The sequence below is a fragment of the Dasypus novemcinctus genome, chromosome 17, assembly GCF_030445035.2.
Source record: "Dasypus novemcinctus isolate mDasNov1 chromosome 17, mDasNov1.1.hap2, whole genome shotgun sequence".
NCBI lineage: Eukaryota > Metazoa > Chordata > Mammalia > Cingulata > Dasypodidae > Dasypus > Dasypus novemcinctus.
The window spans coordinates 42850627-42864034 of NC_080689.1; the positions used below are offsets into that span (position 1 = coordinate 42850627).

Below are 13408 nucleotides of genomic sequence, written 5' to 3' on the forward strand. Positions count from 1 at the left end.
CGGGCTCCGCCTCCTCCGCGTCGTCGTCCCCCCGCGGCCGCCGGCGGCCCGTCACCCTCGGCCCGACCGCTGGCCCCCGCGCGGTCCCCGGTTCGTTGGCGGCGGCAGCGGCCGCTCCGCCCGCCCCGCACCGGCTCGGCTGGTGACGCTGCAGCCGCCGGGCCGGGAGGTTCCGGACAGACCTCAAGTCACTTCCGGGGCGGGGCGGGGCGGGGCGGGGCGGGGCGACGGCGTCGGAGGAGGCGGGCGGTGGCGGCGGGAGCCCGGGGGCCGCCCCTACCTCGCCAGGGGCCCGGCCTGTAGCCCCCACCTCCGGGCCTCACCCGCAGCGTGCGAGACCGCCCCACCGGAAACACGAGGTAGAATTCCAAGCTATTGTGCTGCCCCGCCCGGGGTCGCGCGCTCCGGCGGCAGCTCTAACTCGCCGTGGCCCAGACAAAGCGTGGGTTTGGCTCCCCACGCTCTGAGTAACCCCTAGTTCTAGGCTACAAGAGTTTTGGAAAAACCTATGTACCCTGTATCCATCCTATTTGTTACTTATAGTTGTTGTTTTTTCCTCTGTCCCTTTTAAGCCTTCATCTTTCTGGTATTTTGGTCGCCATCAATCCCAAAAAGGGAATAGTTGTCATTGAGCGCGTCAGGCTTGGCTCTTGAGAGGAAAAGTTTTAAGAGCACCTGGTTTCTACCCTCTAGGGATTTACAGACTAGGGACTGTGCAATTACGAGACAATGCTTAATTGCTAGGTAAGTACAGGATGCCTGGGAAACTCTAAGGAGTAGTGCAAACTGGAGGGGTGTTTGGTGGGTTTCCAGAGGAATACTGGTTTGACTGCAGAATTAGTTAGGGAAAGAAGAGAGGAGGACCTATATCCCAGCAGAGGGAACAGCTTAGAGACTGCAGGCCTGCACTCTGCGAATTCAGAGAAGTCAGGGATAGTTGAAAATTGCTCTCAAAGGAGAGGAGTGAAGAAATGAGACAGAAGGAAATGCTAGGGAGTTGAGGATTTTACTCTAAAGGCAACAAGAAACTGCTTAAAGGATTGATTTTTAAGCCCAGAAGTGGCATGATATGATTTGCATTTTACAAGACACTGGCTTTGTGTGGGGAATGGATTGGAACTGGCGTGATTGTAAACTGGAGGACCCATTAAAAGATTGTGACATAACGGTGCTCTAGATGTCAGTTGAAATGATTTGGTCAGGCTTGGTCGTGGATTGAATGTGAAGAGTGAAAAAGAAGAGACAGTATGATGCCTAATTTCTGGCTTGGGAAGCTGGGTTGTTAGCGAAGAAGAATTTCACAAAGATAGGGAACACAGGAGGAGATGCAGGTTCAGAATCAGAAAAGACAAAATGCCTTTGGGGGACAGGTAGGTATTTTGACATATGGATCAGAAAGGATAGGAGGGAATAAGACACAGAGAAGAGGACTCCTGACAGAACCTTGAGGAATCCCGACATTTAAGGATCGGCAGAGATAGAGGAGGTGGACCACAGAGACTACTCACAAGGAGCAATAAGAGAAGTAGAAGGAATTTTAGGACAGTGAACATCAGTAAACCCAAAGTGTTTCGAATACAGGAAGTGATGATCATCAGTGCCAAACAAGGCTGACATGTCAAATGAAATGAGACCTAAGAAGGGTTTGGATTTATTGATAAACAAGGTAAAAACAGTGTTGGTGGAATGTAGGAACGAAACATATTACAGTGACCAAGAATAAAAGGAAAGTGAATAAATCGAGGCAGCAAATGTATACAACCTTTTTTGAAAAGTGTGGGTGGGAAGAGCAGGAGAGGGAGAAGGATGTAGCTAGAATAAAAATGAATTTTTGAAGGTGGGATAAATCCAAATATTGATAGAAAGGGGCCAATTGAGAGAAAGGTAAGGTGTGGTTAAGGACAAAGCAGGAGGGAATGTGGAGGAGTTAGCTCTTAAGAGTAAAGCAGACTGGTTCCATACCAGGAGGAAAGAGGGGAGGATAGGTAGGTGCAGATGGAGGAAGGTTTGCATATTTGAAGACTGAAAGTTGAAGAAGTTAATTTCTGATGGTTTCTATTTTTTTTTTCTTTGAAGCAAGAGAATGAGAATAATAGGGAAAGTGGTGGATAGGAGATAAGAGGAGAGAGGCAAAGACTTAGAGTAGTCTCAAAAATCAGAATACTGATTAGAGAAACAGTAGAATTGTTTGGCATGGATAAGTATATATAGTTAAGCCTGGAAGTATGAATTTACTATCATCACTCTGTACAATTCACTGATTTTCTCCAAAAATATTGAACAGTTCAAGGGTTTATGACTGGTAAGACAGAATGAGAAAGGAAGAAGAGTATGTTACCTGTGTTGGTAGTGATCATGGTATTGGTTTAGCTGCCACTTATTGAGCACTTCTTTCCACTAGCATTTTACCTACATTGTCTTAATGAATTCTCTCTCTAAATAGAGATAATCGAGTTGAGAATATTTGAAGGGGAATGGTTAACGACTAGGTTGGTTGAAGGCTAAGGGAAGATAGAAGGCTGATAGGGAAAGAGTAGAGTGGGGCACGGATTGCAGATCCAGAGGCAGTTAAAAGGACAATATGGAAGCCTAGGCCAGGGATCCGGAAGAACAGGGATGTTTGAATTAAGACTTCAAAGAAGCGTTTCCAGGGGATGTCAAGCTCCCTGGGAGAGGAAATCTCAACTGCAAAACTCGAAAAAAAAAAACATTGAAACAAAAGAGATCAACTCTCTTCTTGCTATAGTACCTGAAGTTTAATAGAAAAGGCTATTGGTGAAAAAGTTGGAAGAACTTAACTTTCTCTAATCTACTCATCATTGGAGACTGTAACCCAAAGTCGGGTGGATTTTTGTCCTCAATCCTTTTGCCTAGCACTTCTTATCTCTTGGAGCTCAGGATACGCTGCAGAAGTCTTAACAGCCCATAAACCTTTCAGCCAGACCCTGAGGGGGTCATTGACTTTTTATCAGACCGCTGTAGGAAGTAGAATATCTTTGCCCTTCTAGAAGACCCAGAAAGTACAATATCACTTCTTGGAATATGTTCTGAAAAGAGAGGTTACCCCTTAAACTAGAGGAATTAGGCATAATTACGAATAAATCTTTGTGTCTTGAAATTATTCAGCCTTAAAAAGCAATGAAGCACATGCTACAACATGGATGAATCTCCAAGACATTATGTTGAGTGAAATAAACCAGACACAAAAGAAGAACTATTGTGTGATCTCACTTAAATGAAATAATTATAATATACAAATTCTTAGAGTCAGAAATTAGAAAACAGGTTACCAGGGCAGGGGTTGTGATGGGAAATTAGGAGTCAGTGTTAATTAGTGCAGTTCCTGTTAAGGGTGATGGAAAAGCTTTGATAATGAATGGTGCTGATACTAGCACAATATTGTGAGTATAATGCCACTGAATTGTATACTTGAAAATGGTTAAAATGGAAAATTTTACATTGTATAGATGTTACCACAATAGAAAAAAATTTTGAAGAGGCCATAGAACTGTTTAGCACAAGAATGACCTCTAATGTAAGCCATGGACTTAAGTTATAATGTAATTATGGTAATATTGGTTCACTGATGGTAATAAATGCACCATCTATTGCAAAATGTTAAGTAAAACTGTGTGTGAAGGGGGGTGTATATGGAAATTCTACTTTCTGCATGATTTCTCTGTAAACTTACAACTGCTCTAAAAAATAAAGATATATATCTTCTATATAGTCATCATCCCACTTCTTGATAATCCACTTAGCAGCAGCAAAGGGAATAAAGATAGGTTGTTAGTGTATGCCTTCCCCTGCTGTAATTTTCCCTGTATATGATATGCTTGTGGCTGGAGATATATTGGCAAGTACATGAATCACTGTTGCCAGGTGCATAATCTTTAGAAGTATTTGAATTATATTAGAATGACTCATTTTCCCATGTCAAATATCCAGACTCTTGCTGTGTCACAACTATTAAAGGCACAAGAATACTGATTCTGAGAAATGAAGATTTTTTTTCCAGTTCCTGTATGATTTTAACTTTTGAATTTTTCATACAAAATCTTTCTCATTCTATCCACTCTAATTCATTTGAACTAGAGTATTTTTGGAGTTCAATTTTTAATAAGGAGAAAATTGAAGCTAAAGGAATGATTATATTAAGATTATTTTACAGTTATTACTGATTATTTATCATGATTAGTTACAATTTTTATTTTTGTTAGGCATTTAGATTTAGCTATTTCACTATAGTGTAGCTAGTACAATGTGTTGGGCTTTTTTTTTTTCTGTGATACCAGGGCAGGGCATTGCACCCAGGACTTTGTACATGGGAAATAGACGCTCAACCACCTGAGCTATATCTGCTCCCCTGGGCTTATTTTCACTTATGGGATTTGTGTTTCTTGAATCCAAAGATTCTTGTCATTCATCAATTATATGAAATTTTTAGCTACTAACTTTTCAGAATATCTTTGTCACCCTTCTCCTAGGATTCCTATTAAACATACATTACACCTTCTGATTCTAATATCTACATTTCTTACTTAGAGTTTGCAAGTTTTTGTCTCTCTACCTCATGGTGGATAACTTTATCAGATCTATTTCCAGTTCTTGAATTCAGTGTTAATCTGTCTGATCTGCTGTTTAACTTGTCCATTGAACTTTTGATTTCAGTGACTGTATTTTTTTTTTTAAGATTTTATTTATTTCTCTTCCCTCCTCCCCTATTGTCTGCTCTCTGTGTTCATTTGCTGTGTGTTCTACTGTGTCCACTTGCATTATCCAGTGGCACTGGGAAATTGTGTCTCTTTTTTGTTGTCCATCTTGCTGCATCAGCTCTCCATGTGTGTGGTGCCATTCCTGGGCGGGCTGTGCTTTTTTCACATGCGGCAGCCCTCTTTGCGCTTGGAGCACCTCTACATGGGGGTACCCCTGTGTGGCACAGCACTCCTTGCACACAGCAGCACTGCACATGGGCCAGCTCACCACACGGGTCAGGAGGCCCTGGGGATCGAGCCCTGGACCCTCCATTTGGTAGATGGATGCTCTATCAGTTGAGCTACATCCGCTTCCCATCAATGACTGTATTTTTAATTTTAGAAGTTATATTTAGTTATTTTCCAACTCTGTCCATTCTAATTTTCATTGGGTTTTGTTCTCTCTTTATGATTTATTTTAAATATCCTTTATGCTCTTTTTATCACTTCAAAGTGTTTGGTGACTTTTTTTTTTTTAAAGATTTATTTTATTTATTTCTCTCCCCTTCTCCTCCCTCCCCCCGCCCCCAGTTGTCTATTCTCTGTGTCCATTTGCTGCGTGTTCTTCTTTTTTTTTTGTCTGCTTCTGCTATTGTCAGCAGCACGGAAATCTGTCTCTTTTTGTTGCATCATCTTGTTGTGTCAGCTCTCCGTGTGTGTGGCACCATTCCTGGGCAGGCTGAAATTTCTTTTGCACTGGGTGGCTCTCCTTATGGGGTGCACTCCTTGCGCGTGGGGCTCCCCTATGCAAGGGACACCCCTGCGTGGCAGGGCACTCTTTGCGCGCATCAGCACTGCGTGTGGGCTAGCTCCACATGGGTCAAGGAGGCCCTGGGTTTGAACCTTGGACCTTCCATGTGGTAGACGGATGCCCTATCCCCTGGGCCAAGTCCCCTACCCTGTTTGGTGACTTTTGATCGTGCCTGGTGGTTTTGAGTAGGTATCACCAATCGCCACCTATATGATATGATTTCAGGGACTCTTAAGAGAGCTCCTAATTGCTCACAATTGCTCCCTTTTGCTCCTAATGACGCTGGATATTTTAGAATTAGAAGATAATTCCTTAAGGGTCTTCCAGTTCGAGTGGGCATGGCTCGTACATACAATATTCCCTCTCAGGTCAGGAGGAGACCCTGTTCCACATTGTCTTCACTCCAGGACCCAGGTGCTGGAGAAGCCACTATCTGGAAAATACCCAATGGGAATATATGCATATGTTCACAGGAAGGAATCTACATGAATATTTTAGTAGCACAATTCAAAAGAGCACGAAGCTAGGAACTACCTAAATGCTTATAAATAGTAAGATGGATAAATCGTGATAATATATGTAAAATGAAATGCCACATAGCAATGAGAATGAAAAACCTACAGATGTTTCTAACAATATAGATGAATCTCAAAAACAATGTTGGAGCAAAAGAGCCAGACATGAAAGAGCATGTTCTGTATGATCCCATTCCAGGCCAAGCTAATCTGTGGTGGCATTAGAAATCAGCATAATGGTTACCCTTGAGGGTACTGAATGCAAGGAGGCATGAGAAGAGGGGCTTCTGCAGTGCTGATTTTACTCTTTTGTTATCTGAGAGCTGATTACACAGGTGTGTGTAGTATGCTAAAATTCATTGAGCTATATGCTTTTATATATGTATATTCTACTTTTATATATGTATGAAAAGTAAAAAAAAGAAGAAAAAGAAGATGCTTCAGGCTTCTTCACAATATGTTGGTTCCTAGTTCCCATTCAGCCCCAGAGAACATGTTAAATCCTTTTACAGTTTATGGTCATTTCATTTTGGACCTCTGGATAGTAAATAGCAGACACAAATATTCTTCTATGGGAAAAACCCTAACACCTACCCATAGGGTATGAGCTGGCTTTTTGGACACAGAACCTGAGTAATTTTTCTGGTGCTTTGTTTTGGTTTTTAAATTTTTCCATTCCAACTGCATTCGTGTGTAGTTGTAAGACAATGCGGAGAGATCCCCTTGTACTCTTCACGGAGTTTCCCCAAATTGGCAACATCTTGCAAAAGTGTGATCCAATATCACAACCAGGATATTTACCTCAATACAGTCGAGATACAGAATAATTCCATCACTATCCTTTCTGTTGCTCTTTTATAGCCACACCTCTCTCCCTCCCACTTCCCTAATTCCTGGCAATCACTAATCTGATCTCCATTGCTAGTATTTGTCATTTCAAAAAAATGTTATAAAATGAAATCATATAAGGTTGTAACTTTTTGAGATTGACTCTTTTCATTCAGCATAATTCACTGGTGATTCATCCAAGTTGTTGCATGTACCAATGGTTTATTCCTTTTTATTGCTGAATAGAATTCCATGATATGGATGTACCACCGTTTGTTTAAACTGTTTACCTACTTGAAGGATATCTTCTGGGTTGGTTTTAGTTTTGAAATATTCCAGATACATCTGCTATGAACATTTATCTGTCAGTCTTGTGTATTTATAAATCTTCATTTCTCTGTGATAAATGCCCAGGAGTGCAATTGCTGGCTCACATGGTAGTTGCATGTTTAGTTTTTTTAATTAAGAAACTGCCAAACTTTTTTTCCAGAGTGGCTTGTACAATTTACATTCCCACCAGTCAGTATGTAAGAAATCCAGTTTCTCTGCATTGTCACCAACATTTGGTATTGTCATCATTTTTTTAAATTTTAGCCATTCTGTTAGTGTAATGATATTTCATTATGGCTTTAATTTGCATTTCCCTAATGCCTAATGATGTTGAACATGTTTTCATGTGCTTGTTTGCCACCTGTATATTGTCTTTGATGAAATGTCCGTTCATGGGAAGCAGATTTGCCTTAACTGATAGAACATCTGCCTACCACATGGGAGGTCCAGGGTTCAAATCCAGGACCTCCCAGCCTATGTGGTGAGCTGGCCCACGTGCAGTGCTGATGCGTGCAAGGAGTGCTGTGCCATGCAGGGGTGTCTGCTGCGTAGGGGAGCCCCATGCTCAAGGAGGGCGCCCTATATGGAGAGCCGCCCCGTGTGAAAAAAGTGCAGCCTGCCCAGCAGTGCCAGCACACTCACGGAGAGCTGATGCAGCAAGATGACACAACAAAAGGAGACACAGATTCCCCGTGCTGCTGACAAGAATACAAGCAGACACAGAAGAACACACAGTGAATGGACACAGAGAGCAGACAACTCGGAGTGGGGGGAAGGGTGTGGAGAAATAAAATAAAAAGTAAAGAAAAGAAAGAAAGAAATGTCTGTTCATGTCTTTTGCCCATTTTCTAATTGGATATTCTGTTTTTTACTGGTAAGTTTTAAGAATTCTTTATATATTCCAGATTCTAGTCCTTTGTTAGATATGTGGCTTGCAAATATTTTTTCCCTGTTTGTAGCTTTTCTTTCTGTTCTCCTAATGGGGTCTTTTTCAGAGTATAAGTTTTTACTTTTAATGAATTTTAACTTATCAGTTTTTCCTTTTATGCATCAAGCTTTTGATGTCAAGTCTAGGAACTCTTTAACTTTTTACCTAGTTCTAGATTCTGAAGATTCTTACCTATGCTTTTTTTTCTCCTAAAAGTCTTCTAGTTTTATATTTTGTATTTAAGTCTGTGATCTATTTTGAGTTAATGTTTGTACAGGATGTGACATTTATGTCAGTATTTGTTTGTGTGTGTGTGTGTGTGTGTTTTAAAATAAATGTCCAGGTTATTCCATTTTATATAACACCACTTGAAAGACAAGAGTCAAGGCCACGTAGCAATGTTTCAAATCTAGTAATTTATTTTCACAGTCTTTACTCAAGCATTCAGTGAAAAGATTAGCATGTCAGCATGTGCCAGCAGGCACCATCCATCTTATGATTCACTGTGAGCTAATTCTTGTGTAGAAAAAATTTCTCTTGAGAACAAAGAGTCAGTTTTGGATCGTTCTTAAGTCTGTAATTAGTAATATAAAGAACATATTTGCCTAATTCTGCTACGGCATGGTCCTACTAAAAATGCACCTAATTCACTTTATTCAGAACACTTACAGTAGTGGACATCTGCATTTTTTTGTTGTTTTGTTGCCTAACATCTGAACCCACTTTCTAGATTGAGGAAATCTCCCATTATCTAGGTCTTGGTGGGAAGTAGGCTTCTACTTCTAACTTCAGAAGCCTAAGGGGTGAGATTCCTCCTCTGCTTACTTCCATGACAGTCTTATGACCCAGATTTGGCAACCATGTACTTTGAATCTTGAGCAAGTGATGTGAAGTGAAATAGTGATAGATGATATTGAGTCTGTGGTAGCTGTTATATAGGCAGTCCAGCATCCATGGTGTACTTATCAGGAACAGTGGTTACCTACTGTGGCAGCTATGTCAAATAGCAGTGGTGGCATATGTTCATAGTGGCAGCAGCATCTTCACCAGATTTTTTTTTACCACCCTGACTCCCTTGGTTCCAGTCCATTATCTAAGAATGTTATTCATTGTTTCTCATTAATTCTGTGAGTTACCTGGTACTTCCTAATAAATGAATCTTCCATTTAAGTTAGCCAGAATTGGTTACTGTTACTGACAATCAAGAATGCTCTCTGGAAAAGAAAAAGAACTCTCACTGGTACCTTCAGTAAGTCAGTATAAAGAAGTGATTTAAAGGGCTCCCACTCCTAGAATTTGAGAAGTAGGTCTGTGGTGGGGCCTGAGAATTCGCATTTCTAACAAGTTTCAAGGTGACAACTGATGCTACTAGTTAAGGGACCACTCTTCATCTTCCCCAAGTTTGGTGTGATTTCATAGTTTTCTCTCAAAATAAGAAATAGATACTTTACAATTGGATTTAGATGGCCAAAGGATTTATTCTAGTGATTTCCCCAAGGAGGAAGACATGTCTCCATCTTTAGAAACAGAAAACTACAAACTGTAAAATGGTATTTCTTTAGCTTCATAAAAATTAGAGACTCACTAGATACCTTGCTAATAAAAAAAACAAAGTCATCATGAAGAAGTTATGAGGATTGTAGGTGTTGAGCTATGGAAGACAGTTTCTGACCCCATGTAAGGGGGAGGAGGAGGATATGATTGTTCCAGAAGCTCATCCAGGTTTGGTAAGTGTTGATGATTGCTCTAATGAAAATCTGAGAGTTTGAAATTATGGTGAAGTATATAGTGTTGGAAAAGCTAAAACAACTCTCCACTTTACAGTTTGGGAAAGATGTGTTCTGTGTATATTCAAAGTACTTTTTTAAAAAATCACTTATACCATTTTCAATTCCTGTATGTCATGTTCCCTTCCCTTAGTTAGCAGGAAAAAATATAGTGCAAGTGGAAACTAAGTAATATGCTGAAGTGACATGGAAGATTAGGAGAATATAACCCATGTCTCACTGTTTCAATCATCAGACCAGATTTTCTTTTGTAGTAGTTGAAAAAGAACAGAAAAAAAGTTGGAAAGCTCTAAAAGAAGAAAGAAACAACTATACACACACACATAGCTTATGTGATATATGTATATAGGTGTGTGTGTGTGTATATATATATATATCTTTCCTAGCCTGCATAAAAGAGGAGTGAATAAATGAAATTGAAGAGTTTCTGGAAAATAAATTGAGACCTAAGGAAGAAAGGTAGAAGAGTTATAGTAGTCTCTATTTGGCTGACAACTTTTGTTTTGGAGTTTAAATTGCTTAGGACAATAAAAGGGATTTTAGAAGAGAGACTTGCATGGAGGAAAAAAGAAGCTGGGAGCCCCAAACAGAGATCAGGGAAGAGATTTTGAAATGGGTTCAGGAAAGGGAAATACTATGTGCTGTGTGAAAGAGGTCTCTCTCCTCTAGTTCCCAATAAGATTCTTAGGAAAGCATCAACTTTCAATTCACTCTTTATGCAGCTGGATCTTTTTTCAGAAAGCATTGATGTGATTAGTCTTTTTCAGGGATCATGGAGAGAGCAGAATCTGCCAACAGGGTCCAGAAACATATGGTACATAGATATAGGAAGTCCTCACTATGTAAGCATCATTTGTCCAGAAAAAATCTATAGAAAGTGAATCCACTTAAAATAGGGAATAAAATTTTATAGAAAACATTAGGGAGAAGAGTTTGAGTAGGAATTTATCTTGAATGAAACAAAAAATATGAAGCTCATTTTATCTTTTTAAACTTTTTTTGTACATTTAATTGAAAATATAAACAAAAACTAAAAAGAAAATAGTTGAATAAAAACATACATTTCTCAATTAGATGTATGGGTACATATATATTTTAATACACAATATTTTACACAATATATTTGGTTCATAATAATGCAATCATACAATATTTGTCCTTTTGTGTCTGGCTTGCTTCACTCAACATAATGCCCTCCAGGTTCATCCATATCATTTTATCTTAATTTAACAAAATTAAGTTAAAACTGTAACTAAATATTTTCTTAGGATTATCAACTGTTGACTTCTCCACAAAGACCAGCAGGGAAACTTGTTGACAGGCAAAGCCAAGTTTGATGAATTTACAGCAGCATGAGAGAACACAACCTTGAGTCTTAATAGTGGCTCAAAAAGAAAAGTTAGGGTAGGGTATTTACAGGGCTTTGTGGTGTGGACTTAAAAAAAGTTTATGGCTTGTCTTTCAAGGCAGGTACTTGATTAGGACTGGGCTAAGGTTGTTACATAATAGTTTGGGATTGGTGGACACAGAGAAGGGAAGGACTTGAAGTGAGTCTTGATAAGTAAAATGTCTGAAAAGTAAGCTCTTTGCCCAGGTAAACAATCTGTTATCCTGATATTAAGAACTGCTTGCTCAGATTAGCAAACTCTTTGCCTCCAAAAGTCAGTTTGAAATATTTACTTAAGTAAATAATAATGATATTTACTGATTTACAGTTTTAGCTTTTATTTTTATGATAAAATGACCTACTTTATCAGTTTTATCTTAATGGGCAAGGATTTCTATAATCAAATAGTCAAACCATGTTGACATAGGTGGTCTCAGTTTTCAGTCCTACTAACTGATTAAAGATGGGTTGTCTCAGTCTGCAGAATGAAAAAGGAATGAATAGTTTTTATTTTTCTGAGTGTAATTTTTTGATAAAGTCTGATAGCGTACTGGGACATCCATTACTTCATGTCCTACTTATGTGGAGAGTGGTTTTTAAAAAACAGTTCTATTAAAATATGTTTGACAAACCCTAAAATACACATAAAGTGTACAATTTGATAGGTTTGACATGTGTACACCTGTGAAACACAATCAAGATAGTTAACATACCTATCACTCACAAATGTTTCGTCATGCCCTGTAGTAATTCTTCCCCGTCAAGATCCTCAATGCCCAAACAACTTTGTTTTCTGTCACTATGGATTAGTTTGCATTTTCTGGAATTTTGTATAAATTGAATAATATAATATTATTATTAATCTTTTGTCTGCCTTCTTTCATACAGCATAGTTTAAAAATTAATCCATGTGTTGTGTAGATCAATTAATCATTCCTTTTTATTGCTGAGTAGTGTTCCATTGTATGATTATCCATTCATCTGTTGGTGGACATTTCAGTTGTTTCCAGTTTTTGGCTATTACAAATGAAATTGCTGAGACTATTCATGTATAAGTCTTTGTATATATGTATTTCCTTTTCTCTTGGGCAAATTCTAGGAATGGAATTGCTGCATCATATGGTGGGTATATGTGTAATTTTTAAAGAAATTACAACTTTTAAAAAGTGATTATATCATTCTACATTTCTGTTAACAGTGTACTAGAGTTCCAGTTGCTCTACATCCTGCTTAAACTTGGTATGGTCAGTCTTTTTAACTTTAACTAGTGTAGTGGGAATATAGTGGTACCGCAATATGGTTTTAATTTGCATTTCCCTAATTAGTAATGATGAATGCCTTTTTTGAGTGCTTATTTAGCATCTGTGTATCTTTTTTGGCAAAATATCCAAGTATTTTGTTCTCTTTCAGGGGTGTTTTCTTATTATTGAGATTTGGTTAAAGTTCTTTTTTTATTCTGGATATAAATCCAGAATATATGTGATTTGCAAATATTTTCTCCTAGTTTGTGGCCTTTTTTTCCCCTTCTTTCTCCTAATAGATAGTCATTATTGCAAAAATTATCAAAAGCCTCATCAATTTTCCTGGGGCCTCCCTTACTTACTTTATTTTCCAGTTATTCCATTTTGAAGCATATTTCCCTTCTATTTTCTTTGCTTCTCTTATTAACTGTCTCACTTGCCAATAGCATTGTGTGTTATTTGAAGAGTTTTCTAATATCACTTTCAACAGACTCATGAAATCTTGTGCCTGTTGCAAAATCTGGAGTTCACTTTTATTTTTTTGATGACAAAAATAACAACCTTTATTGTTATGTGTATTAATCCCTCTTTTTCTAATCACCACCGTAAAGCTCAGTAAATAGTACTCAATAAATACATCTCTTGAGTGAACAGTGATTGAGAATGTTTCTTAGTCAGAAATCTAATCATTGCATTCCATTTGCTTTGTATTCTTGGATGTTTACCACAATCTCAAAGTTTGGTTGATTAAAGATGTTAACTGAGGGGCAACTGGATAGGATAGGGTGGAGAAAATAAGTGTTAGTGTTTTCACACAGAAAAATATTTGAGTAGGAATTACCAATTTTATAAATTATCAGTTAGAGAATATTTTTATGGTACTATGA

At 38.6% G+C, this 13408-nt stretch overlaps 1 long non-coding RNA gene across 1 annotated transcript; it reads left to right on the top strand.

The window, feature by feature from the left end:
- The first annotated feature begins 230 nt into the window (after positions 1-230).
- Positions 231-13172, top strand: LOC139436750 (uncharacterized). Its single transcript, XR_011646107.1, has 2 exons — positions 231-517; positions 7600-13172. It is a non-coding gene; the product is annotated as an uncharacterized lncRNA (long non-coding RNA).
- The last annotated feature ends 236 nt before the right edge of the window (positions 13173-13408 follow it).